The sequence below is a fragment of the Tamandua tetradactyla genome, chromosome 24, assembly GCF_023851605.1.
Source record: "Tamandua tetradactyla isolate mTamTet1 chromosome 24, mTamTet1.pri, whole genome shotgun sequence".
NCBI lineage: Eukaryota > Metazoa > Chordata > Mammalia > Pilosa > Myrmecophagidae > Tamandua > Tamandua tetradactyla.
The window spans coordinates 37678345-37706254 of record NC_135350.1 but is presented as its reverse complement, the minus strand read 5'-3'; the positions used below and the strand labels follow the sequence as shown (position 1 = coordinate 37706254).

The 27910-nt window shown below is 35.2% G+C and overlaps 1 protein-coding gene and 1 pseudogene across 6 annotated transcripts in view; one reads left to right on the top strand and one right to left on the bottom strand.

Annotated features, from left to right (window-relative positions):
- FAM13A (family with sequence similarity 13 member A) overlaps positions 1 to 27910 on the bottom strand; it is a 344433-nt gene that overhangs the window by 200972 nt on the left and 115551 nt on the right. The window lies entirely within an intron of this gene.
- Positions 16 to 27583, top strand: LOC143668525 (high mobility group protein B1-like 1 pseudogene; annotated as a pseudogene).

The window sequence follows — 27910 nt, the reverse complement described above, 5'->3', positions numbered from 1 at the left end:
ACTGTATATGCATTTATGCGGAAAGCAGAATTTATAAGTGATGAACTTGGAAATACAGTTAAAGAGATTTCCAAGCAATGTTTTGAAAGTGACACCTGCTTTACTCTTACTGCTTGCTGTAAAATGCAAAAGGACAGAGAGGAATTGAGGGAAGAAATGCCAAACAAAAATGAAACAGGACTTGATGATTTTTAAAATTCTCAGACTTTCTGGGTGGCAAAAGACACTAAAATTAAGAGCTGTGCTGTTAGGAAAGCAGGCTCTGAGGAAAAGGTTAGAATGTGATTGCGCAATCTTTTTGATAAATCTTAGTAAGATGAAAAGCTCAGACTGTTTAGTCATACAAAGGTCCATTTCAGGAAGTTGAGGGTGTGCCTCGCAGATCCTGCCAATCAACCAGAGGGCCCCTAGGAACCTAAAGCTGTGTCTCAGCCACGTCAGCATGAAAGGACTCTTTTGAAAATATCTATGGATGTGGCTTTTTTCTAATGGAGAAAAATCCCATAGAAGACCCACAAAGATTTTGAGAAATTTATTTCAGCAACAACACTGCCAACTTGGACTGAAAAGGACAAAGAAGGTACATAATGAAAGGAGACTCTTGGATCTCCCAAGAGAGAGTAGACTGATAGAAACTACTCATCTGCAAACATGTAGTACTTTTCATTAAAAGGAAAGATAACTCAAAAGAAAGAATGAAAAACCCAGATGGCAAAGTTGAGAACCATGGAGAAATATCTCCAGACCTTGAAACCTAGACAAGAGAGTTCCAATATTCATCCAGGTGGATAACAGAACTGTCATGGAACAGAAATTTTTAATCTTTAATTTGTATCTCTTTTGAAACAGATTGTCTATGGGTGTTATCCTATACCTACCCCACCCATGTTAAGAGTGTTAGGGGTAGATAACATGTCTGCCCTAGTAACTGTACCTAACCAATTATAACTGTATGTTCATCTGTATCTGACTTACATGATGAAGATGGTAAAACGTGGATCTTTGAGTTGATTCGCTAACGGAGATGCTGAGATGGGGTGAATGTATTTTGCATGCAGTAGGGACTACTAGGGCCATAGGGCAGACTGTAGCAGACAAATCCAAAAGTGACTTGCTTTTTTTTTTTTTTTGTATGTTATATGGTGGGGGGTCACATTTCATCCTTTTACCATGTGATCATTTGTTGATTTTTTTTTTTTGGTTGGGTGTGTGGGCATGACTTGCTTTTGACCAAGAAATATGACAAAGGTCATATAATCCTCATTTTTATATTACATTATATGAGACTCAGTCTTAGTAGACTGGAGTGAGATAATCCCCTGATGGCCTTCAAGAAGTAAGCTGTCATGTTGTGAGAGGACCTGTGAGGGAATTATATAATCAGATTATAGACAGCCTATAGGACCTAAGGGCAGCCTGTACCCGACAGCCAAGAAGAAGCTGAGGGTCTTAGTCACACTATCATAAGGAAATGAATTCTGCCAATAACCAGAATGAGTTTGAAGCAGAGGATTCTTCCCCAGCCAAGTGCCCAGATGGACATGCAGCCAGCCAACACCTTGACTGACACCCCATAAAGCCTCGAGTCAAGAACTCAGTGGAGCCATGTCCAGACACCTGGCCAGTGGAAATGGTGTGTGCATTAAACTGCTAAATTTGTGGTAATTTTAAATACAGCATGAATATACCATCAAATTGACTAGGATTAAATTGAGGTGGTAAGGATATGGAATGAAAAGAGCATTCATGTACTGCTAGTAGGATAGTGAATTAGTATACCAATTTGGAAAGCAATTTTGCATTGTCACAAGCCAGGCAGAAGATGTCTATATCCTTGAACTCCAACATTTCATTTCCAAGAAATTACCTTAGATAACACCTTACAAGTTGGCACCAAAAGATCTATAAAGGTAGGGAAGGATTATCCCTATAACGGTACGGGAGGATTAGAATGGAATAAAGAAGGTTTAAATACCAGTAATGTCTTTTTTTTTTTTTTTAAAGAAATACCTGAAGCAAATATAGCAAAAGGAGTTAATTGTTATATTATTCTATACACTTTTCAGAATAATTGAAGAAGTTCTTAACTAAACATTTAAAATAGACTTTTTAAAAAAGGTTTTCAAGAGATTTATATTAGAGAACTTCCAAGCTAGCAGGATAGAATATATTAAGAAAGATAAGGACATGACAAAAAGTTTTCCTGAAATGATTTGGGTTAAAATATGATATACGAATCATCTGACAAGCTTTCATATATAAATGATAACTTTTGAAAAAATATTCTCTTATCTGAAAACAGACAGTTTGGGGGTAATTTCCAAGTGCAGATAAAAAACAACCACTTTCCAATTTGTTTAGCATCATCATGTTACTCTTAATCATTTGCTTTAAAATATGTTTCTTTAGTCAGATGAGAGTCAAGTGTCAGCCAAGTGAGGGAAACCATGATGGGAGTGATGGAAATCTAAGACCTTTTTCATCAATGCTGCACAGTGTGCTGGAAATAGCTGTGGCAGTTATAGTCTCCTGTGATATTACAGTTATTTCTATTTATAAAAATTTAGCAATTCTTATATTAAAAATTAAATGTACTAATTTTAATAACAAACAAAGCAAGGACAAACATAAAAAAGTAAGTAGTGCATATTTCTCTACATTGCAGATAGGGTAATTGATGGCATCAATATCAGTGTGTCATGACCTTTCAGTTATGACTGCTTGATGAAAGGAGATAAAATATGAGGCAAGATATATTTGCAATAATCGTATTCACAACACCAACATGTTAAATTCTTACTATCATATATATCACAGCATTTAACAAAAAAGGCTTACTAATATTCATTCTTTGATAGAACTACCTTACTGACCATATACCAAAAAATTGAAGAGGAGGTGTACTGGTTTGAAAGGATTTAGGCACTATAAAAAGCAACACCTTAATCCTAATCCAACCTTGTGGAGGCAGTTGTTTCTTTAAACCCTATTCAGTTCTGTATGTTGGAAACTTGATTAGATTATATCCACAGAGGTGTGGCTCTGTCCCTTCCAGTTGGGTCTTGATTAGTTTACTGGAATCCTTTAAAAGAAGAAGTATTTTAGGGAAAGCTTGAGAACGAGGAGAGCTGCAGAACCACAGCAGAGCCATGAAGCCAAGAGTCCACCAGCCAGAGTCCTTGGGCAATGAAGAAGAAAAACATTCTGGGAGAGCTGCAGGAAACAAAAAGCCTGGAGAGACAGCTAGCAGGTGCTGTCATGTTCACCATCTACCTTTCCAGCTGAGAGAGAAATCTTGAACATCATCAGCCTTCTGGAACCAAGGTATCTTTCCCTGGATGCCTTAGATTGGACATTTCTAAAGCCTTGCTTTAGTTGGGGCATTTTCATGGCCTTAGAACTGTGGACTTGGAACTTAATAAATTCCCCCTTGTGTTAGTTAGATTCAGTTGTCAACTTGGCCAGGTGAGCATACCTAGTCTTGTTGCTGCGGACATAAGCCAACGGTACGTGAACCTCATCTGTTGCTAATTAATCTGCAGTCAGCTAGGAGGCGTGTCTGCTGCAGTGAGTGAAGTTTGACTTAATTGGCTGGTGCTTAAGTGAGAGAATGCAATGTAGCACAGCCTAAGCAGCTCAGCATTCCTCATCTCAGCACTAGCAGCTCAGCCCAGGCCTTTGGAGATGGAGAAAGAAATCACCCTGGGGAAAGTTGTTGGAACCCAGGGGCCTGGAGAGAAGACCAGCAGAGACCACCCTGTGCCTTCCACGTAAGAAAGAACCTCAGTGGAAAGTTAGCTGCCTTTCCTCTGAAGAACCAACAAAATAAATCCCCTTTTATTAAAAGCCAATCCGTCTCTGGTGTGTTGCATTCCGGCAGCTAGCAAACTAGAACACCCCTTTAAAAAGCCATTCTGTTTCTGGTATATTGCCTTCTGGCAGCAAACTAGTTAGCTAGCTAGCTACAGGGGTTAACACTTCATAACTCATTTTATAAGGTCAGTAACACCAATATAGACTATTATCCCTGAGGAATATAGATGTAAAAAATATCATCAAACTACTAGCAAACCGAATGCAATAGCACAGTAAAAGAATTATACACCATGATCAAGTGGGATTTATCCTGGGAATTCAAGGATGGTTTTAAATAAGAAAATCAATTCATAAAATATACCACATTAATTGAAACAAGGCTAAAAACCTCATGATCATCTTAGTCAACAGAGAAAAGACATTTGACAAAATCCAGCATCCATACCTGGTAAACACTTAGAAAACTAAGAATAGAAGGCCACTTTCTAAACATGATAAAGGATATATGTGAAAAATCCACAGCTAACATCATACTAAGTGATGAAGACTTACAGCTTTCCTACTAGAATGAGGATCAATACAAGGATGCTCAGTGTCACCACCATTTTTAAATATTGTGCTGGAAGTTCTAGCCAGAACAATTAAGCAAGAAAAAGAAATAAGGGACATGCAATGGAAGGAGAAAGGATCCTATATAGAGAAAATTTTTAAAAATTCACGACAAAGATAGAAGAGCTAATAAATGAATTCCCCAAACTGGAGGGGAAATGCAAAATCAGCAGTATTTCTATACAGTAGTAATGAACAAGCTGAAGGGGAAATCAAGGAAAATAATCAATTTACAATAGCAACTAAAAGAATCAAATATCTAGGAATAAACTTAACTAAGGATATAAAGATCGTTTATACAGAAATCTATTAAATAATGCAAAAAAAAAATCAAACAAGACCTAAATAAATGGAAGCACAATCTGTATTCATGGAATGGAAGACCAAATACTGTTAAGATGTCAATTATATGCAAAGTAACTTACAGATTCAACACAATCACAATAAAAATTCCAGCAACCTTCTTTGCAGAAATGGAAAAAGCAATCATTAAATGTATATGAAAGGTTAAGTGTCCCCAAAGAGTCAAACACATCTGAAAAAGAACAAACTTGGAGGACTCAAACTTCTGGATTTAAAATGCATTACAAAGCTATAATGGTCAAAACTGCATGGTACTGGCACAAAGTTAAGACACATCAACCAATGGGATAGAATTGAGAGTTCAGAAATAAATCCTGACATCTATGGCCAATTATTTTTGAATAGTGTGCCAAGTCCCCTCAATGTGGTAAGAATAGTCTCTTCAACAAATGGTGCTAGGAGAATTGGATCTGTAATTGCCAAAGAATGCACGTGGATCCCTACCTCATACCATATATAAAAGTAAACTCAAGATGGATCAAAGACCTAAATATAACAACCAGGACTATTAAATCTCTAGAAAAAAACATAGAGAAGCATCTTTAGGACTTTGTGTTAGGCAATTTTCTTAGACTTCATACCCAAAGCACAAACAAGAAACAGATAAATGGAACCTCATCAAAATTAAAAATGTTTCTGTATTAAAGGACTTTATCATGAAGGTAAAATGAAAATCTATGCAATGAGAGAACTTTTTGGAAACCACAGATCTGATAAGGGTATAATATCCATAAAATATAAAGAAATCCTTCAACTCAACAACAAAAAGACAAACAACCTAATTAAAAAAATGAGCAAAAGACTTGAATCAACAACTCTGCAAAGAAGATATACAAATTGCGAAAAGCACCTAAAAAGATGGTTAACGTCATCAGTCATTAGGGAGATTCAAATAAAAACTACATTGAGATACTATTTCATACCCACTAGAATGGCTATAATTATACAAAACAGTAAATAACAAGTGATGTGGAGGATGTGGAGAAAAAGAACATTTGTTTATTGTTGGTGGAAGTACAAAATCATACAGCCACTGTGAAAAACCGTTTGGCAGTTCCTCAGAAAATTAAGTATAAAATTCCTGTAAAACCTGGCAATCCCAGTTTTACGTTTATACCTCCCAAAATTGATGTAAGGACTCAGACAGGTATTGCAAGTCGATGTTCACAGCACCATTATTCACAACTGCCCAAAGGTGGAACCAATCCAAATGTCCAACAAGAGATGAGTGGATAATGAAAATGTGAGAAGTACAGACAATGGAATATTATTTTGCTGAAAATAATTCAAATAAACCTTGAAGTTCTGTTATGTGCTACAACATGGATGGACCTTGAAGATCTCAGGTTGTATAAAATAAGCCACAAACAAGAAGGCAAATACTACATGATCTCACTTATATGAAATAATAAGAATATGCAAGTCACAGAGTCAGAAACTTGAATACAGGTTATCAGGTGCTGGAGCGGGAATAGGGAATGTGAAGTTCATGCTTAATTGGTGCAGAGTTTCTGCTTGGGATGATGGAAAAGTTTTGGTAATGGATGATGGGGATGGTAGCACAACAACGGGAATATAATTAACATCACTGAATTATTTACTTGAATGTGGTGAAAGGAGAAATTTTAGATTGTATGCATGGTACTGGAATGAAAATGTAAAACAACAACAGCATAGGACTGTACAAAACATACAGTGACCCCTACTGTAAATGATGGACTATAGTTAATAGCATAATTATAAAAATGTTCTTTCATGAATTGTAACAAGTTACCACAGTGATGCTAGTAGTTATGTTGCTGTAGCGGAATTCCATATATTATACATGATTTTTCAGTAAACCTACAATTTCTCTAATAATTTTTTTTTAAAAAAACTGTAGGACTGTACAAGACAAATAGTGAACCATAATGTAAATGGTGGACTATATTTAATAGAATAGTTATAATAACATTGCATCATAAATTGTAGAAAGGTACCACATTAATATAAATTGCTAATGATAGGGAAAACTGTGAGTGAGGAGCATATATGGGAACTGTGTATTTTCTGCATGATTTTTCTATAAAGTTGCAACTACTCCAACCGAATAAAATGTGATCAGGATCAGTTTTTAGCACTTTGAATACCTCAAGTAACCTCCAATCTTACTTTTTGTCATTTTTTCCCTTAGGGTCCAGTGTCACACTATATTTTTAACCTTAGGGTTTCATCTACTGATGTGGTTCTTTTTTCCTAGAATGCCTTTCCTTCTTCACTTTATAGATTCTGTTTGTTCATCTTCCAAGGTTCAACTCAGTTTTCCTCCACCCAACAGAATTAATTGTTCCTTCTTTGTTTTCATAGAATTCATTTAATTTTCTATCATAACATTTATTAGATGCTGCTTTCAATCATAATTTGTCTTGAAGATATTTTCCCCCATTATATTAGGAGTATCTTAAAGGCAAGGAATCTGTCTATTTCATCTTTATATCTCAAATAAAAACTAATACCATGTATGACAGAGTACTTGCATACTCTCAAAGGCAGAACTGACCTTTATGGTTACTTTCTAACTGAATTAAAAGTTACATTCCTCTTTGTACCTAAATGGATCATAAGCCTATAGTGTCTAGTATAAAGAATATACCCAGTGCTCTTACCATCTACATCACAGTAAAGAGCATATTTAACACTTATCATTTCCAATGGGATGAAATACTCTCAATGCAGTAACTTACAGACAGGACTGGCCACCTTTGCACTAAGCAATTCTTAAGATGGAATTATCAGAATGCTTCCAAATGGACTAAATAAACATTGGAAAGATCTGCAGGGAAAATTAATACTAAGAAACACGCAGTCTTAACCAAGAGCTTCACATATAATGCTACTGAAAACAAATGAAAACTTGGATATTTTAGCCTACCTATCAAAATATTTTTTGGTCCTCAGTGGTGATGCATAATGGTAACTATCAAAACTGTAAGAAAACAGTTCAAAATCATCAAACTATCATAAGTTTGAAAGAAACTCTATTCATACCATGACTCAGCTTTATTGTATCTGATGGCAGTCATAAACTAGCAAGAGCCTTATGCATCTTAGTTATAACATAGTGAAAATGTAAAGGAAAAGATTATCATTTTACTCTCTTCTGCTTTGTATTAATGCAGGCACACATACTTTATTCTAAACCTTAGTCCTCTATCGCAGAAAAGTTTCTTCAAGTAACAAACTTGACTAACCCGAAAATCCTCTCCTGTCCTCCTCTTACATGGAAGTGTTAAATAGCAACAAAATGTCTAAATGGCAGGACAAGAAAGAATGGAATAAGAATAATGCACAAAATGTTTGGAAAAGACATTGACATTTAGTGAGGCTGTTTACACCTGGGAAAAATAAAATAAAACGTTGAGCCTCCTGAATTCAGTTCCTCTAATTACAGCTAAGAGAAGGATGACCTTAAGAGACTCCAAAACTTAGACCAGTTAATTTAGATAATCCATAGTACCATATGAGGTACCATTTATTGCTCTATTATTCAGCCAAAAAAGTATTTTGTCAATATCCAGAAAAGCTAAATACTTTAACTGTAGTAAAAGTAAAAACAGATTGATGACTATGAACTTATTTCCTTTATCTGTTTCTTTAAGGCATCTCAGAGGTACACAGCAGAATAATAATGTCCATGAAGAATTAGAATATTTTTCTAAGCAAGCTATTCAAAATGTTACAGCAACTTCAAGAACAGTAGTTATCAGTTGTTATCCCCACCACTACCATTTCCCTCTTATCTAGGGTTTTTTAATTCTAATCCCATTTGTGATATCATCCCAACAGGTCACATTTGGGCAAGTAAAAAAAGATCAACAGAGCTTCTTTAACAGTCCTCAGTTCTGTGACCCTTAAATTAAAGATTTTCTTAAGGTTTGATTTTACTTAGTCTTTATATTTCCCCCCCGAGTTTCGGTGGTAGCAATAACCAGAGAACAGACCTCTTAACTCCAAAGAAAGCACGGTATGGTAATATAATCTATTTAAATAGAGTAAAGCAGTAAACAAATAGTAAGCAAGTTGTGCTCCAAAAATTTACATTGTAAATCAGCAAAACATCCATTAAAAACAAAATAGAATAACATGTTATGTTTAAATTCAAAGTCATTCATTAATTCAAAAAAATAGTCTTGGGCATTTGCCAGGAAGGGGGATATAGTCCCACCCTCATAGAATTTATCATTTAGTAGGGTAAGGAGGAGGAAATGAGGAAATATATAAATAAATGATACATCAACTATTGAATGGATCTCAAAAATGGATACTTAAAAAACTAATTCAAAGGAAACTTTTCAGATTTCAGTACATTTTAAAGGGCTATAAAGATAGCTTCTTATTCTAATGCTATTTAATTTCAGTTCAGAATTTATGGATTCTTTTCTCTTATACACTGAGCCATGGAAAGCAGAGGGAGGGAAAGAGAAAAGGTAGGAAAAAGGATTTCTAAAAGAGAACAAACCAAATTGTGACCTTGAAAAGTCAACGGATAAGAGGAAGAATCCAGCGATTGCAGGCTTATTCCATGGGAAAGTAAGAAGTAGGGAAAACACTGGGAATCAGGGAGTTCCTCTCATCAGGGAGGTTTTTTTTTATGTAAAAACGCATTTTTATTTCTGTGTAGAGATTTCTAAATGGATATTCAGAAAAATGTTACTAGCAATGGATCACTGGGTAATTTTTACTTTTCTTTTTGACCTATTTTGGTATTATTTTAAAGTTACTTATAAAGAGCAAGTAACATTTTTATGAATCTAATAATGGTACTTGAAAAAATTTAGAAGTGACAGGAGTACATGCTTCTATGAAGCTTTACAATCTGATAATGGTACTATGACCTCACCCAAACTAAGCAAACAACTTTTAATAAGATGTTCCCTGGCACAGGACTACAACAACAGGTGGGACACCCAGGGAGAGACTGCCAATACCCTAACAGTCTCATTTGAAGCCTTTTCAGGATGATGAGGTAATTATTTCACCCCAGTGTTACCTCTAGCAATACAATTTTCATTAGCAAACATCAAACTATATACTTTTCATAAATAATTTCTATGAAAAAGCAAACAAAAACGCAGTATACAGAAGAAAGCAAAAGGTAAGAAAGCTTCTTCTACCTGTGGCATTACTACATGTGTTTCACTTGTAAGATTTTTGACCTACATAGTCTTAGATCAACCAAACTAAAACCGGTTCCTGGATAATGCTAAAATATTAATTTTATACCATAACTTCATTTCACAGTATATTTAACCTTAAAAAATATGTCTATACCGAATAAGTAATGCCGATGGTCAAGCATTTTGCTACTTATACTGAATGGCTACAAATTTCCCTAGGGTCTCTTTTCAAAAAAAAAAAAAAAATGCTTTTTAAACAACATAATTATAGGTCATAGTTCCAACAGTTTGTTAGTTGATGACAAAACTTATAAATTATTTGCCAAAATATTCACATAATTTAAAACATACTGCACCCACATTTAGGTTGTTTCAAGCTTGTAGGTATTCAGTTAAAAGGTACAAACAGTAAATGGGTCATTTGATGGAGTGCCACTGAAGAAATGAGAATGTTTAGTGTAAAATTATGTTTGGTATACAGCACACTCCTCAGGCAGGTCTCACTGAACAACAGCACCAATGAAAAAGAGAAGCTGAAAACAACTTCCCACGAAGCAGAGAATTCAAAAGGTTTGACTTCCACTCAACACAAACAAAACTTCCTGAACAGTCAAACAAGAAATTCTAGTTGCGATCTGTCTAGTTAGGTAGGCAACAGTTAGAGGTGATAGAGTGAAACAGTTAATTTAATTTATATGAAAACAGTCTGCTCAATTCAATCCAACAAATACTTACCAAGCATCTATGTTTTCTTTGTTAGTATTAAGTGCTTCAGAGAATATCACGAGCAAGGGCAAAATAGCTTCTGCCCTAACGGAGTTTATGTTATGGGGTAGGAAGGATATAATTATATAATTAATGGTAGAAAATTTCCATAAGAAAGGTATAGCTAGCACTACTAAGTCAAAAGAGTTAGAAATCATGTGCACTTCTTGGGTGCTGTCTTTTATTTGAGGGTTGAAAACTATTAATTAGGAAAGATCTCCTGAAGGAGGTGGTATCTGAGATAGGACTTAAAGACTAGGTTATATAGATAACAGAACTATACTTTCTGGAGTCTCTTTACAGAGATCATCAGCTGGTAGACATAGTAAATCCCCATACTAATATGCATTCTGGTCTCCACAATGATGCAAAAAGATACAACACAAAATCCATAATGATGTAATTACATGGTGGCATCAGTTCTCTTGTTACCTCTTCTGACATAATGAGAAAAATCACACAGTTCAACTCTGCCTTTTCTGTCTTCTTTCATTTTATAATTGAACAGGTAATAGTATGTTTACTTTAGGTTTGTTTTATATAATAAACGCTTCAATTTGATCAGTTCTAGCATTCCTGTTCTTAAAATGTAATGAGGATTAGGCCATTCTTGCCTAAAGTGGGAAGAACAGTGCCTTTCACCACAGGAGAACCATAAGAAAGACATCTGCTGCTTATTCGTGAATTTAGAAGAGTAGATCCAAAGCAGACTCTGGTTTTTTTCCATTGTACATACAGCACCTCTAACCCCACAATGTTTCTTTATAGAAAAGAAAGAAAAAAAAACAATTCTCTCTCAAACAAAATATTCCTCTTTACATTATGAAGGTTAGAATGGAAAGTAAATACCAATTCATGTGGAATATTATGAAGAAAGGAAAAACAATCATTTATGTAAGTACCTAAAGCACTGGAAAGGAAGCTGAATATAGGTAAAACCATTTTATAAGAAGCCCCTTTTTTTTTATTAACGGAAAGAAAAAAAATTAACACAACATTTAGAAATCATACCATTCTACATATGCACTCAGTAATTCTTAACATCATCACATAGATGCATGATCATCGTTTATAAGAAGCCCTTTTAATAATTTTTGACAACTAACATGATTTCCAAACTGGACCCCTACTAATTAAATTCTAGTTAAGATACTAGTATAGTATAGATTGATTCTGGGCAACTGCTTTTCCCAAATCAATTAAACATTTAACACTTGGGGATACATCATAGTTAAAATATTAGTATAGTATACATTGATTCTGGGCAATTGCTTTTCCCATTAAACATTTGACACTTGGGGATACATCCCCCCTCCTTTTCCTAGATTAGAAACAAAACTGAACCTTTATATTCATTTATTCATTCACTAAACAATTATACATTGAGACCTACTATATGCTTGCACCGGTATGTAAAAAATAAAGCAAAGAAAAACAAATCAAAACCAAAGTTAAGTTTTTACGTTTCACCTCTGGCCTTTTTCCTGCTGTAGTCAGGAATTACAGCATTGGGGGAGACCATGGTTAATCCTTCTGCCTAGAGGCTGGGATACATCTAAATATGCCCAACAGAATGCTATTCATTTTATTCTTTCATATCTTTTATTATCTATTTTATTAATTATTCATTCTAGGAAGTAAGTTCAACCAAAGTTGAATCCCTGACATTCTGTTACAATTTTCATTATTTTTAGCCTATCCTAACTTCTATTTTATGTTCAAAGGAATCACATTGTTGCTTATTCTAAAGAACTACAAAGAAAAAAAAACTGATAAAGTTCATCAGAAATGTTAAATTGAATTAAGCTCCACTAGCCTAGCTTGAACATACACAAAACAAAATACTCTGGTTACTAAAGTAGAATCTACACATTTAACCTACTAGAGAGTTATCCTTATTCTTTACTGTCCTCTAACTCAACACCTTATTTATTTATTTTATAGCACTGTTGTATTTTGTAATTATAGTGTAGAAGTTAAGAATTCAGGCTCTGGGTCTTCTGTCCGGGTTCATTTCCTGGCTCTTTTCGTTACTAGCTGTATGACACTGTATAAGATACTTAAATTTTATGTGCGTATTTCTTTATTTATAAATTTGGGACAATAATAATAATAACTAACACATAGGATTATGAAGATTAAATGAGTTAATACACATAATTTTTTTAGAATAGTACTTAGCACCTTGTTGACATTTAATAAATGCCATCTGTGATCATTACTATAATTACTGTTGATTATTTGTAGAGTGTGTGTCTATCTCCCTCCACAAAAAACATAGGCTCATTGAAGACAAGGGACATGTCTGTTACATGCCCTGTATATCTGATGCACCGTATAGTGCCTGGGATATACGATACACTCAATAAAACAGTCAGTGAATGAATACGCTCATTCTCCTCCACAATCTTATTCTTATGTGATTCTTTCACAGACACTTTCCCCAACTGTGGTGAATTGAATTGTGCTCTCCAGTTTGACATGTTTTTGGTCTGCATTCTGGTGGGTATTTCCCCATCGTAAATAAAAGGTCTTTTGAAGATGTTTCTTCAGTTAAAGTGTGTCCCAACTCAATCAGAATGGGTCTTAAACCTATTACTAGAGGCTTTACAGAAAAGGTCACAAAGAGAAAGTCACAGAAGAGAAGATTCTGGAAGTCAATGGAACCCAGAAAAGAAAGATTTGACACCTTGTACAATGTCATGTCACAGAAAAGCCATGGACCAAAGGATTGCTTGCAGTCAGCCCCAGAATGATAGTCTTCAGAGAAAAAGCATTGCCTTACTGATGCCTTGATATTGGACTTCTCCTAGTCTCCAAACCATGAGTCGAAAAATTCCCACTGCTAAATTCAACCTTTTGTTGTTTTTAGCACCAGAGAAACTAATTCACCATTACCAATACGTAATTATCTCCAGTTCAGATAGAAAATACCAAAGTCCCTCATCAGAGCTTGTTACAACTATCAAAATGTTTTGTGTGCTCCCTCCTCAGCATCTATCTCACTGTGGCTAAGACACTTGCCTCAGCACTACCTTTGGCCTAGTTAATAAGCAGCGTTCCACCCTAGATGCATACACTCCCCCAGAGCCCAAACCCACATCTGTGGCCACCACCCCCACCCCTCAGCTAAAACTACAGCTGGTACAAATGATAAGTTAACTATCTCACTGTCCTCAGATCCCCAGCCCCTCTCTCTTTTCATGTGCATTTGCTGTAAGCTAACCAATTCTTGAGTCTCAGGGAAATCTACTAACCTCTATACCGGGACCACAATTAAAGTACAAGCCCATGTGTTTTTCTTGCTCTGCTTATGTACTCCCTACCTACTGGTTAAGCCACCTGGCCCAATCGTAATTCCCAGCAGCCCCTCATAGCATCCCTCTCTTTCTCTCAGGGATTTAGGAGTAACAAACCATCATTTCCTATGCATTATGGTCTCCATTTCCCAATGTATCACAACTTACCTTCACCAGGACCCCAATTTAATATCCAACTTAATTCATTCAAAACAGAGCTTTATCAGTAAATCCGATGTTCAACATTTTAAATATTCTACAGGGTCAGCTATGTATATTGCTAGGGTCTTCATATTTATCTTAATTTATTAAAAAAAGCCCTTTGTGGGATAGAGAAAACCCTAGGAATGTGCCTTATCTTGGCCTGTCACAGAAATGAGGGATATTTCCATCTGACTCACAATACAGAAAAGATGCTTTGCAGAACAGTGTGAAGAAAAATCAGTGAGAAAAGCATTATACAATTTTTAGGAAAAATTAATTCAATAATAACTGATCAATAGTCAGTTATTCCTTCTGTTGACAGGTTATGGAGAAGAAAGAAAAGGAAAGTATAAATCAGTTAATACTCAGTTGTTTCAATAGTTCTTTATTTTAAAAATTTTTGGGGGGGTGCATGGTACAGGAATCCAACCCGGGTCTCCTATATGAAACGCAGGCGTTCTAACCACTGAACTACCCATGTACCCTGTTTCAATAGTTTTATGCAATTTTTTTCCCAGTATCATCCCCTTAATGGTACCTAGTGCTACATCACGTATGAGATTGGCCGAGTAACAGAAATTGTGGTGGTATATGTGTGTTTCTCTCCACAGTCCACTGTCGTGCTTACATTTCTAGTTTATTTTATTCTGCAGAGGTCTGACCATAATGCCTGAGATCTAAAAAGTGCTTGTTGACTGAAAGTTTGTTGACTAAAGGTGTTAGCTGGTAAAGTCTCTGAGTCCAATGGCCAAGAAAGCTATATAATAACTGACTAGCTACATTATCTCTGATACAAAGCACTAGCACCAAGTCCTCAAATACCTTAGTAATTAAAATCGTATTCAACAATTTGCCCCATCACCCACTTGCAAGCAAAGGTCATCATCTAGCTAAGAAATTATTTTTCTCTTACTCAATCACACAGAACCTTTCTAACATTTCAACTTTGCACCACTTCGGGCTGCTTATGTTCTGAACATTTGGCGGCAGTGGGGGTTGGGGGTGGCCTGGGGAGGGCATAATGACTGTTTCCCAATATAGCAAGTATAAAAATACTACGATCAATAGTAAAGTAAGATTGATACTTTGAAAAAAGCTTTCAAATTTTCACAAGGCTCTGCTAGAATCAAGCTTTGATGAATTGAGGTTACAGTAATAACTCACACCACAATAAAACGTTTTATTCCAAGTTAGAACACTTGGCAGTTGTTCTCAATCTGCTCTGTTTGGGCCCTACATGCCCAAGAGGATATACACAATTACTTATTAATAACAAGGGAAATCATGACAATAATTTCCAAAGTATTTTGTAGTTTTCTATGCTGCCCCTCCTATTCTCCCACCTTTTATTTCTTTTCATAATTCTTACTTCATATTCTTGCCTTTTCCATCTCATCTGTCAGAAACTCCATGATATAACAGCTAAATAATTGATTAAAACATTTTTTTATGATCAAGAAGCACTTATTTTATATCTGTATCCTCAAATTATTATCCATCCATTTATTTAACAAAATGCCTATAACAGTTATAGCATTAAGGACTGTAGCGTCACATAAGGAAGAGACATAACCATTCTTTTCCATTAAAGAAGCATACATTTTAACTAAGGGAACATTACATATGTGTAAGGAAATTAAACAATAATGTCATCAATACAAAAGTTACTCCAGGGAGGCCATATGGTTAAGTGCTGTTACTAGTGACAGTAATAACTAACATTTATAGATACAGATGTTCCACCTTAGGTCATTTGATTTTTATCCTCAAAACAAGTCTCTGATGAGTAAAAAATATGGATAAAAAAATAATAAGGGGGAACAAAAGTTAAAATAAATTGAGTAGATGGAAATACTAGTGATCAATGAAAGGAAGGGATAAGGGGTATGGTATGTATGAGTTTTTTCTTTTTAATTCTTTTTCTGGAATGATGCAAATGTTCCAAAAACTGATGATTTATACACACCTATGGGATGATATTGTGAGCCACTGATTGTACATCATATATGGAAAGTTTGTATGATAAGATTTATCTATAAAAATATTTAAAAACAAAAAAACAAGCCTCTGAGGGTGGGCAACAGTGGCTCAGTGGCAGAATTCTCACCTGCCATGCTGGAGACCTGGGTTCGATTCCCAGAGCCTGCCCATGCAAAAAGAAAACAAGCCTCTGAAGTACTTTTTGCAATTTCCATCTTAAACTTAAGGAAACTATGGATCAGAAAAGTTAAGTGACTTGTCCAGGCGGCATAACTTTTAATATGCAAAGATGGTACTCCCGCTCAGACCTTCTATTTCGACACCCTGGACCATTTTCTAACACATGATGGAGAACTTCTGGATAAGAGTGGTTAAGAGAGGCTTGCAGGAGAATGCTGGAAAACAACTGGGCTATAGAATATGGCTAGGAGATATCCACATAGAAAGATTCAGGCAAGAAACTGGGGATGGGAAAATAAGGGCACCCCCAGATTGAAAGGAAGTTGTGAACAACAGTAGTAAGAACATAACAGGACAGTTTTTCTGGAGCAGTGGGTTTAAGGCAGGAATAGTAGGGCATATGGTAAGGCAGAAGCCAAGGGGGAGCCAAACTGGGGAGGCCTGGTCTACCAGAGCTGAACTTCTTTCTAGGCAACATGAGGTTTTGAGTAGAGGCCTGGCTTCTTTATATCATCATTTCCTATCATTTTTCAGATATAGGCCTATTCTGTTTTTGGAACTCTCAAGCTTATCCTCATCTTTTAAGCCTTTACTCTACCTGGAAAAAAAATAATACAAGGTAACACTTACTGAGTTACCTCCAGGTACTTCGTATGTTTTAATTCATTTACTCCTCCAAACTATGAGGAAGGTACTATTACTATGTTCATTTTACAGATGAGGTATTAAGAATCAGAAAGGTTAAAAAACAAAAAAAACTATCCTAGGGTACACAGTAAATGGGAGAGTATGAACCAGAATCTAGTCAATCTGGTCCCAGAGTATATTCTCTGATATATTTTCTAGTCTCGTCACATGCCTGTTCTTTGCCTGATTTCTCATACTCCAGGTTTCAACTTAATGTCACCTCTACAGAAAGGCCATTTCTGACATCCCACCAACAAGTGGCCACTCAGGTGATGGGAAAATCACAGACACACTTAGCCCACCCTGCTCCTTCTTTTCTATTGTGCAGATGTTTCCATTCTGCAGTCTAGGAGAAACCTTAGGTCTAATTGCAAATCAGACATGCAATCCAGAAACCAGGCATATACAGTCCCAGCTGCTTACATGGGCAGGAACTTTTAATAGCAGCTCCCTACCTCCACCTCCCGGGTTGGACAAAATATTCAACACTCAAACAGTACAGATTTGTTCCTCCTCTCTAATGCAAACTGGGATGCGCAGAGCTGCTCTCCACCAATCCTGACCTGAGCAGTTGGACTTCCTAGGAGATAGGCCATGACAGAATCTCTTTTCCTGCTCTTTTGGATTTTTAATGCTGTGTAAGTAATAAAGTATTGGCTTCAAATCCTTGCTTTACCACCACATGGCCATACCATCTAATGTAATTCATTTTTGTCTGTTCACCCAGTTTTCCTTAGATTCAAAAGAAGAGGTTGAACTATACAGCTCTAAAATTCTAGAAATTGTATCAAAGTTTTTAAAATCCTCATTCATTCAGAAAATATTTGTTGAGTGTCTTTTCTTTCAAAATTTGAAACCACACTATAAAAGTCCCTCAAAGTTGGAAATAAAATAATAAGATTAGCAAATGAAGAACTGGTTGTATCCATATTTGTGTATTCCTTATTCATAGCTCTGATAGTTTTAATTTTCTAAACAGCCTGTCTTTCAAATGTGTACATCTACCATGTTTGATTGAAAGTCTAGTGGAATCCATCAGTAGTGATATAGTAGTTATGACTTGTTGGCAATCCCATTAAAAATTCAATATTGAATTGTTTATGCATACTAACTTTAGATTTAAGTTGGTTTGGGTTGAAAACTGACAGAATTTTAGCCACCATTTGTGAATTTTTATTTCGATTCATTATGAATATTAGAAATTTTTTTCTTAATAAGAGCATGGAAAGCATTTCTTGTGATCTCTTTAATAAAGAACATTTAGCTTTAAAGACATGATGTTTTGGTGGCAGTTATATGAACCTGATATTTTTATACTGAAAAGTAAAACTTTTAGGAACTTAGAATTTAAAAGTAATGATAGGGTGGTGTGAAGGTGGCTCAGTGGCTGAATTCTTGTCTGGCATGCCGGAGATCCAGGTTCGATTCCCGGTGCCTGCCCATGCAAACAAAACAAAACAAAAAAGTAATGATGGTGCTTAACTTAGTATTATTTGTAGTTTGATTCATTTAAATCTAATGGAATGCTTTGCTTTGTAAGTTTTATAACCTATAAATGAAGACCTAAAAAAAAGTTAAGAAGTGAAACATAGTCAACATCCAAAATACCGTTTTTATTTTATTACATAAAAGTAATTTGAGTGCTTAACTACTAAATCTTGAATAAAAGTCAGGATAGGATTGATTCTCTTCTTGTAACAGAATTTCAAAGGAGATTTTTCATAAGATTAATATGAATTTAACCTGATTTTATTGTTTCTTAAATTTTAGACTTTTTACATTTACATTTAAATGACAGTACAAGCATTCACTCTTTAGCACTGGCAAAATGGATAAAAAAGCATGACCCAACTATATGATTACAAGATACACACTTTAAATTCAAAGACATAAGTAGGCTGAAAGTGAAAGCAAAGAAAAAATATATACAAAAAATATATACAAAGGAACCAAAAGAGACCTGGGGTAGCTATACTAATATCGATAAAATAGACATTAACTCAAAAACAGTTACAAGGGACAAGAAGGTCATTATATACTGATAAAAGGGTCAATACAACAAGAAGACATAGCATTTATAAACATTCATATGCATAATGGCAAAGCCACCAAATATACAGGGCACATATTGACAGATTCAAAGGGAAAAACACATGATTCTATATTAATAGTAGGATATTTCAATGTACCACTTTTAATAATGGATAGAGCATCATAAACAGAAGATCATTAAGTAAATCAGAAGACTTGAATGATACCGTAAACAAAGTAGACCTAACAGACATAAACAGAAAACTTCACTTAACAGCAGCAGAAGACATATTCTCTAGTGCACCTGGATCACTCTCCAGGACACATCATATGTTAGTTCACAAAACAAGTCTCAGTGATTTAAAAATATTGAAATTATAAAATGTCTCCTTTTCAACCATGGTGGAATTTGGCTAGAAATCAGCAGCAGAGAGAAATGGAAAATTAACAAATGTGTGGAAATTAAGCAAGAAGCTCTTAAAAACCATATGAAGTAAAAGAAGAAAACACAAGGGAAATTAGGAAATATCTTGAGGCAAATGAGGATGAAAGCACAATGTACCAAAACTTATGGGATGTAGTGAAGGAAGTGCTGAAAAGGAAATGTATTGCTTTAAATTCTTACCTTATAAAAGAAGAAAGATCTCAAATCAGAGCTCTATCCTCACCACTGGAGGATCTAGAAAAAGAAGAGGAAACTAAACCCAAAGAAGCAGAAGGAAGAAAATGACGAAGATTAGGAAGGAGATAAATGAAATAGAGGACAACAACAACAAGAAAAAATAGAATCAACAAAACCATAAGTTGGTTCTTCAAAAAGATCAATAAATAACAAATGTTTAGCTAGACTGCCAAAGAAAAAAACAGAGAAAGGATGCAAATAACTAAAATTAGAAATGAAACTTGAGACATTACTACCAACCCCACAGAAATAAAAAGGATTATAAGAGGGTACCATGAACAATTATATGCCAGCAAATTAGATAACTTAGATGAAATGGCCAAATTCCTAGAAACATACAAATTACCTACCATGGTCTAGAAAAATAGAAGATATCAACAATGCAATAATTAGTAAACAGGTTTATAAAGTGCCTAACCACATATTGCTTGGTTAGATTTAATCTCCCTTCCAAGACTGTTGTTGCGTGTCTGTTACTGATTGAAAGTCCCATGTGGGTTTATTTGTTTTTTATAAAACTTTTTATTTTGAAATAACTTCAAACGTACAAGAAGTTGCAAAAATAATACATAAACAATACCGACAACTCCAATATACCCCTTTATCCAGATATCCAGGTTTACCAACTCTTAATATTTTGCTACAGTTGTTACATAAGGCTCTCTATTATGAACCCATCACAGCATTTATTACAACTGTATTTCAGTAATAATTTAAGATCTCTGTGTGTGGTGTCTCACACGAGTTCCTTGAAGGGTTAAATCATATGTTCATTGTTTACTACTGCTAAGCTGACATCTGGCACATTGCCTGCTGGCTCACAGTATATGTATTCAAACAGCATAAAGTAAATTAGCAAATTTACTTAATTCATTAATTAAGAAATACTACCAAAAAATAAAATCATATAACAAAATCTTAGTACAAAAAAAAACTCACCTATCTTGTGTAAAATAAAGGGCTAGAAAAATTAAGTAGCTTCCATAAAGTCACAAGGCTAGTTAATAATAGAGGAGGGAGCAGAAACTTACTACCTCAATTTTGAGTCCCTAGAAAAATCTTATTGGAGAAAATAAAAGACAACTGTGTGGGATATGGGGGGGGGGGGGGGTGTTAGATAATAATCCCGGAGATGATTATTCAAGTGTGCATAAACATTCCCACATTTAATATTGAGAATACAAATTTGTCATTTTATAGCTAATAAACATGCACCCCGCACTGTATATATGTATGTGTATTTTGGAACTCCTAAATTTGCTTCCTGTAATCAGTGGATGTTGTTTCAAAAAGTTTAAAAGGTCAATAGTTATTTTCAAGATTACTTAACACATACAGCACTAGTTTCACTATGAAGTCTTACAGACAAAAACCACAATGCATTAGTAGAATGATTTTCTTTTACTTGAATTTTCTTTTAGAGGAATGAAAAATGAGTAAAGCAGAATTCTAAAAATCTGAATTTGTTTTTTCCCCAAGAGAAGGTGTATTTATTTAAAATGTTTTCTTCAATTTTCAAAAGTTGTAGCTAACTTACCAACATATTCTATACACAAACACAGGTTATAAGGAGGCAAGTGATAGAGTAACAGACATGGATCCCCAAAATAAGTCATAACCAATGACAAAGTATGGTGCAGTAAATAACAACAGTCATTGTATTATCTTGAGAAAACATGGGATCTAGTGGAAAACACAGCAGATCAGAGTGCAAAGACATCCCATCCTTTACCTTTCCACTTACTAGTTATATAAGCTATAGCCAATCACTGGCACCCACTTACCCACCCATGGAGCCTTACATCAGCCTCTGTAAAATAAAATCACCTGGTCTGCCATTCTCTTAAAATTGATATAAAGAATAAACAAGAAAATGAATGTGGACATCCTTTGAAAGCATGTTTGATGGGAAATATTATGAAATTTCCTTTTTTAAAGTAGTGTTTGGTCAAGTATTGTTGCTGTTTTCTGGTTGAGTATTCCTTTATAATATATAACTGACTGACTTAAAGAACTTTGAAACTACAGTGGACCATATATTTCTCCAGCTGAGCATTAAAACTGTCAGACATGCTCTTGTTTAATCACTGCATTTCCACAGAGATTAAAGAACTCAAGGGATTATTTTAAAAAGGATAAGAAACCTTGAACTCTGGCCCCAATTAACAATGTTCGACCACTAAGCTTGGTTATTCTCTAGAGAGCTATACTCCAGAGAAGAGCTCGTACACTTTAAAAACGTTGCATCACATTGATGGGGTTAAAGATGTACAAACTAACTACTTCACGCTTTCCCAGCACTGAATTAAAATTCATCTCCTATGATTAATAGGAAAATATCACTGCTCTTTGTAAGATAACAGAATAAATTATTTCACACACACAAAAATATAAATGTCTATTTTTTTTTTAGTAAAATTGGTTGTTAATCTTCTAAATCTGTTGCACATAAGCAATCAACTTATGCCCACAGATCTAAGGTTAGTCTATTACCACCTTCTGAGTGTGACCAAGTCAAGGCATCATTTCTGATTACTTTTATTTTAAAAACCAAAGCCTGAATGATCAACATTAACACTAACTAGAGTAATAAAATTTATTCTACCTTTCACAAGACTATCTGGAAAAAGATTACATATAGTTCCATATAAAGATATAAACTATCATGATTCCAGGAAAAAAATAAAGATGTTGGCCTCTAATGGAGTAACTTCCCCATAGCTGATGTTTTTTTAATTTTAAAAATACTTTTTATTACAGAAACATATAAAATAAATATTTCCCATTTCAACCACTTTCAAGTATACAATTCAGTGGTTATTAATTACATTCCCAATATTTTGTTGCCATTACCACCACCATTACCCAAACTTTTTCATCATTTCAAACAGAAACTCTGTACCCATTAAACAATAACTCTCCCTTTCCCTCCCCACTCCTCTCCCCACTCAGTCCCTGGGGAGTAATCTAATATCCATCTCTATGACACTTGCTTATTCTAGGCATTACATATAAGTGAGATCATACAGTATTTGTCTTTTTGTGTCTGGTTTATTTCACTCAACATCAGGTCCTCAAGATTCATTCATTGGTGTTTTACATTTTAATTATTTATACAGCAAGATGGTATTTTGATATATCAACTGATCTTTTTCCTTGTAGCATCCTCTTACCCAGTGACCCTCTTCCATTTGGGTTACCAGAAATGAAGCAACTGTGGTCTTTAGGAAGACTATAACAGCAGAATGGATTTTGAACTTCTAAAGCTGAAATAATGTTCTCTACTATAGATCTAGAAGACTATTTGCTTAGCCTATTTTTCCAGCTAAAGAGGAGAAAAAAAATTCCTGGGGCTGAGGTAAAAGTGAAGGGTAGAAGACAGCACAAGAATGAGACAGAGATGTGGGTATCTAAGACGGAAGGGTCAATTAGAAGGACTCCAATACAGGTTTGGGAATTTCTCTCTCACAGCCAGAGAAACTTAGGGAGGAGGCAGGCCTCATTTACCCATTCAACAAATATTTAATGAGGGTCAGCTCTATGCCCACCACTATGCTTGGAGTCAAGCATGCAGCCATGAGTGAACAGCATTCTAAGGATAAAATGAGTAAACTTATTTTTTAAAAAGTACAAAAATATTGCTAGGAACCTAGCAAGCACTCCTAAATATCAAATATTATCATTATTGAAAAAATGGAAAATATCTTGAAACAACCATTTATTTGGGTGGCTTGAATAAATAACAACAGGTCTGCATACTGTGTTGTCATTAAAAATGATAATGTAGACTTATATTTATAAGCATGGCAGTGCCAAATAGACAATATTAAGATTTTAAACAAAGGTTATAAGAGAGTATTATTTTATCATCCCATCTTTAATCAAACATAAGTATATAGGTGAGCATGCAGAGAAAGGTATAACAAAGTATATAAACCAACACATGAGCAGTCAGTGCATCTGGGAATTAGCATTACGAACGATTTTCACTTTCATTTTTATACTGTGATTTTTCTGTCTGAAATTTTTTTTTTACAATGAGCATATGATATCTTTGTAATAAAAAATTATTTTAAACCCATTAAAGAAAATGAAAGTACAATGGAAATCCAACTATTATTAGCTATAAACCAGTGGGATTGATAACCACACTAAAGACATAAAGTAACCACTGGATATACTGGTACAGGTTAAGGCAGAGAAAGGTCAAACTTTTTAATTATTTATTTCTTTACTAAACTAAAAACATATTTACGGAGGATGACAATAATAAAACACAATTATGTTAAAGATTAAATGAAGAATTTGCATTTTATAAATAGAAACACAAGTTAAAAGATACATGAATGTGAGATTGACTCGCGCTTAATAAAATCAACATTTAAATGAGCAACTCTTTTTGACCCAAATTAACAGTTTTCAAAACTAACAGTTGGGTTTCAAACAAAACAAAGCTGCTTATTAGTAATTAGCAGGTAAGACGACAACAACATTGTAGTATTGTAGTACACTGTAGCACTTATGAAGGAAGGTTGTGCTACTATAAAAAGGAACAACGCCATGAGGCATGCAACAATGTGAATGAATATGTGGGGCATTTGGTGAGGCAAAATAAAAAGAACAACAATGGTATGGAGTCCTTTAGAAAATGTTTATAAGAAAATGGGCCTTGATTGCAAGCTTTTTATAGCAGACACATTAAGTCCAAAGTGGTAATTATTATTTCCGGATTTCAAGAGATGTTTTATCCATCCACCCACCCATCCATCCATCCATCCACCCACCCACCCACCCACCCACCCATCCATCCATCCATCCATCCATCCATCCATCCATCCATCCATCCATCCATCCATCCATCCATCCATCCATCCATCCAAAACTTGATATTTAGAGATAAGACAAAGCCAATCAGGTTGGGGGAAAAGTAAATCAGAACACAGGGGTGAGGAAGAAATTGTCTATATTTTAGAATTACACATACTCTTTGAGACCAAAGGAAGAAAGGTTTATTTGGGATGGAACTGAAATTTTCCATAGCACATAATCTAACTCAACCTATCTGTATAGCTCATTTGAACATCTGAAACACAGGGAACCCAGAATAAGTAAGAGGTCCTTTAATCCTGTATAGATTAATGTAATGCCTGAATACATCCCAGAGTACATTAAGCAGATAATCAAAAAGCATTGGCAAAGTCCCTCGAGGGATAGGGAAAAAAAAATGAAACTATTAAATCTTACCATCAGGGAATCCCCTGATACTATGTCAATCTTTAGGGACACCCAAATCAATAGGCCATGCTCTTGATCCTGAGGATTACTCTTGTGGAGCTTATGTAGGTAGCAGAGAAGTTTAGACTACCTATAGGCATGCCTAAGAGTTACTTTTGGAGGACCTCAGTTGTTGCTCAGAAGTGGCTTCACTTTCTCTAAACCCAACTCTGCAAGTGAAATCGTTATCCTTCCCACTACATGGGACATGACATTCAGGGGTGAAAGTTTCCCTAGTGATGTGGGAGATGACTCCCAAGGATGAATCTGGCCCTGGCACTATGGGATCAACCAATTCCATTCTGGCCAAAAGGGGCAAAAGAAGTGTAACTAATAATGTATCAGTGGCAGAGACAGTTCAAATAGAGTCAAGAGGCTACTCTGGAGGTCGCTTTTATGCAAGCTTCAGGTAGACCCCACTACCTATCATAACCTGCCAACCCCCAACTAGGACCATTCCAGCCAATCCTAAAGAACAACTAGGAAAATATATAAGATTCCACAAGAGTTCCATACACTAGAGTAGCTTTCCAGAAACTTACAACCTCCACATAGATTCCTGGACCAGATAAGTCCTGAAATCTATAGTGCCCAGCCTCTCCAGAACATCAGACAGTTTCATCTCCCTACCCCATATTAGTGTCAGATCCTTTCAACAAGAAAAAGGTAGAAAGGCCATAGCCCAAACACTCCTAAAGAGAAGGATGGAAAGATCAAAGGTGATGGTGGAGTTATACAGTAAAGATAGGATTAACAAATGAACACGAATGCTGAATAATTAAATTGATATCTCTTTTAGTCTCCAGTATCCTAGGGCAACTAGAAGTAAAAACCTAAAATTGTAGAAGTATAATCCATGTCAAACTTAGAAATGTGTTCTGCAACTAACTGTGGTGCCGTGCTTTGAAATTTATTGCTTTTTTGTGTATATGTTATTATTCACAAAAAAAGAAAGAAAAAAAGTCGATTGCGATGATAAAAAAATTAAACCTTCTAGCCTCCTATATTGTGGAGCAGCTAGAAGGAAAAATGTGAGAGGATCATATGGTAGTCCATGACAAATTCTGGGATCTGTCCTGTAACTACTTGTTGAAGAGTGCTTTGAAAACTATTGCTTTCTTATTTCTTTGCTTTGTATATATGTTATACTATACAATAAAAAAAAAAAAAAAAGCCTACTTACTAATAATAACCAGATAAAATGACAACATTGTAATAGGATTATCTGATCACATATCCTGTTTTATGTATGCAGATTTAGCTAATCTCATCTAATATTTGCTGATGTCCAAATACCTAATTTCTCACACTCACACAAAGATCACACAGCTGTACTTTATGAGCTAATATTACTAACTTGTGGTACTTTTCTGCAGGGCTTGAAGGAGGCCAATAGTAGTTATAACACCTTTTGATGATGCCATGAAGCAAAAATATAAACTTTTGGATAGAAGTATATAAGAAAGGGCTTATTATTCAAAATATTAGATATTAGATATTATTATGGTTCTGCCTTGATAAACCAGGAGAATCAGCTAAAGTCTCAGCATAAAAGATCAGTATACAATATGCCAATATCTTTCATATATAGCAGGAATAATCAGTAAAAGCATTTTCAAAAACCCCATACACAAGCAAAACAAAAATAAAAAGGGTGAAAACACAAAAAATAAGCATAATGACTTACTTTGGAAAGGAAAGAAAAACACAAAATATGAGACTGAAAGCCATTAGACAAGAACTCAATAAATTCAGAAACATATTATTCTATAGTAGGCATGAAAAAATATTGAAAATGTCAAGTCTCCCAGTCTTTCCTGCAATCCCACTTAAAACTGCAATATCCTGAGCTCCAGAAACACAGTGTCGGGGTAAGCGTGAGCTGCGGGTGCTACGCAACTCTGAGTTTCATAGATGAAAAATAACTAGACGTGGGCAAAGAAGACCTTAAGAAGCTGAGAGACAAAATGTCATCATATGTATTTTTCATGCAAGCTTGCCGGGAGGAGCACAAGAAGAAGCACCTGGACCTTCAGTAAACTTTTCAGTGTTCTAAGATGTGCTCAGAGAGGTGGAAGACCATGTCTACTAAAAAGAAAAGAAAGTTTGAAGACATGGCCAAGGTGGACAATACCCATTATGAAAGAGAAGTGAAAACCTATATCCCTTCTAAAGGGGAAACAAAAAAGAAGTTCAAGGACCCCAATGCATCCAAGAAGCTTCAATCGACCTTTTTCTTGTTTTGTTCCGAGTAACACCCAAAAGTCAAAGGCGAACATCCTAACCTATTCATTGGTGATATTGTAAAGAACCTGGGAAAGATTTGCTACAGATGACAGGCAGTCTTATGAAAAGAAGGTTGCTAAACTGAAGGAAAAAAACAAAAGGATACTGCTGCACACCAGGCTACAGTTATGCCTGATGTGGCAAAAAAGAAAGTTGTCAAGGCTGAGGAAAGCAAGAAAAAGAAGGAGAGGGAGGAAGAAGAAGATGAGAAAGATAATGAGAAGGAAAATGAAGATGATGATATTGAATAAGTTGGCTGTAGTGTTTTCTTTCTTGTCTATAAAGCATTTAATCCATCTGTACATACAAACTCTTTCTAAAGAAAAAAATGGAAATGCAAGGCTATGCAAGATTTGCTTTTAAACTGTACAGTGTCTGTTTTGTATAGTTAGTATATTACTGAATGTGTCTTTAGATAGCCCTGACCTGGTTGTCTTTTCAATAGCCACTAACCTTGCTTGGTACTGTATGGGGGCTGTAAACTGGCATGGAAATTTAAAGTAGGTTCTTGTTGGTACACAGCACAAACTACTTATACATGGAGATGGTAGGTTTTTCATCTTCAGTTGTCTCTGATG